Source organism: Manacus vitellinus, unplaced genomic scaffold (assembly GCF_001715985.3).
Source record: "Manacus vitellinus isolate BGI_N305 unplaced genomic scaffold, ASM171598v3 scaffold_144_pilon, whole genome shotgun sequence".
Taxonomy (NCBI): domain Eukaryota; kingdom Metazoa; phylum Chordata; class Aves; order Passeriformes; family Pipridae; genus Manacus; species Manacus vitellinus.
This window is the reverse complement of record NW_021939031.1, coordinates 108,603-110,776: the sequence shown is the minus strand read 5'-3', so window position 1 is coordinate 110,776 and position 2,174 is coordinate 108,603. Positions and strand designations below refer to the sequence as shown.

At 53.3% G+C, this 2,174-nt stretch overlaps 1 pseudogene; it reads left to right on the top strand.

The window, feature by feature from the left end:
* Positions 1-7: 7 nt before the first annotated feature.
* On the top strand, positions 8-1,503 carry LOC108638972 (annotated as a pseudogene).
* Positions 1,504-2,174: the final 671 nt, after the last annotated feature.

The following is a 2,174-nucleotide window of genomic DNA, read 5'->3' as shown; positions in this document are numbered from 1 at the left end:
CCTGGAGGTCCACGTTCAGTTTCACCCCAGGGAGAAGCCCTACAAGTGCTTGCAATGTACAAAGAATTTCAGCCACGTCTCCCATCTCTTCTACCACCAAAGCGTACACACAGAGGAGGAGCCATACAAATGCGTGACATTATTGAAGAACTTGGACCAGAGCTCCAAGCTTAGCACTCAGCAGTCCCTGCACGCTGGGAAACAGCCCTGCGAGTGCTTGGACTGTGGGAAGAGCTTCACTTGTAGCTCCGCTCTTGTTGCCCACCAGCACCTGCACACAGGGGAGAAGCCCTACAAATGTCAGAAATGTGGGAAGAGCTTCGGCCGGAACTTTCACCTGAACCGCCACCAGGTGATCCACACGGAGGAATGTCCCTACAAGTGTTCGGAGTGTGGGAGGGGGTTTCGGAACAGGGCAAATCTCATAAGGCATCGGTGGACGCACACGAGGGAGGGGCCCTTCCCCTACACCAACTGCAGGAAGAGCTTCAAGCACAACTCCAGCCCCATCACCCACCGGCGCATCCACACTGAGAAGAGGCCCCACAAGTGTCCTGAGTGTGGAAGATCTTCAGCTTTAGCTCCTACCTGATCTGCCACCAGATAGTCCACACCGGGGAACGGCCCTACGAGTGTGGAGAGTGTCGGAAGAGCTTCAGCCAGAGCTGCAACATCACCAACCACCAGTGCCTGCACACAAAGGAACGGCCCTACAAGTGCCTAGAGTGTGAGAAGAGCTACAGCATCAAGTCCAACTTGATCTGCCACCAGAAGATCCACAGTGGGGAATGGCCCTACGAGTGTCTCAAGTGTGGGAAGACATTTCAGAGCAGCGCAAATCTCCTCGTGCATCAGCGGACGCACACGGGGGAGAGGCCCTTCCACTGCACTGACTGTGGGAAGAGCTTCAGCTAGAAGCCCAGCCTCATCAGACACCGGTGCATCTACCACGGGGAATGGCCCTACAAGTGTCCCGAGTGTGGGAAGATCTTCGAGCAGAGCTGCGCCTTGACCACACACCAACAGACCCACCATTAAGGGAAGGCCTGCAAGTGCTCTGACTGTGGGAAGAGCTTCATCCACTGCTCCATCACCCATGTGGGGCATAGACCCGCTGACCTAAGTTCCTGTTGACCCACATTGGGAAGACACCTGGCTGGGAGTCTGCACATCTTTATGGTTCCCTATAGGCACCTGGGTGAATGCAGGGGGAGGAACATCCATCAGGACACAGACCAGATGTCAGAAATTCATTGGTAAGAGTGGATTTGTTGTCTTTAGACTGCCGAAGAATTTCACCTGCTCATTCCAATCATTTGATTTGGCATCAAGCAACACTGGGTGATCTTTGAGATCTTTTCCATCCTAAATAATTCTGTGTTTCTAATTCTCCATGGCCGACGGGCCACCCAAACCAATCTCACAGGATGCTGACATGAGGATCCTTTTATGTTGGCCCTGATTTTGTTTTGATCCATCTTCATTCCTTAAAAACACCTGAAATTGGGGTAAAAATAAAGAAATACAATAAAGATATTTAAAGCCTTACCATTTTTCTGGGATTCTGGGAGGGGAAATTTGGTGTTCAAGGGGATATTCAGGAGGATTTGTGGGTTCTGGGGGGATGTGGGGTGGGGGAGTTTTCCCTCAAAGTTGGGAATACCCAGGCCAGGTGAGTTTTCTCCATCACTTTGCACTCCAGAAGCTGAGATGGATCAATCTGTCACCTCATAATGACTCAATCCCACCCCAAAATGCCTCAATCACACAGTCCCTCCAAAGCCCCCCCCGATCACCCCGTGGGGTGTCAGCAACCAGAGAGGGGGAAGTTCATGCCCAGGAGTGGTAGGATGGGGTTGGAGGGCTGGGATGGGGCTTGGAGAGAGATGGGATGGAGTTTGGGGGGGGTGGGATGGGGTCTGTAAGTGAGAGAGCTGAATGTTGGGGATGATGAGGCCAGGAGGGGCCTGACGGGTTTTTGGAGTATCCCATGTTCCTGGGGGGTCTTTGGGGTACCCTCTAATACTGAGGGAGTTTTTTGGGTGCCCCCCAATCCTGAGAGGAGGTACTGGGAGATGGGGTGGGGGATGCGTGGCTCCAGCACTTGGAGTGGGACACCACAAGGAGGGACCCAGGGAGCCCATTTTGGGGAGGGTCCTAGTGCTTTCCACCAA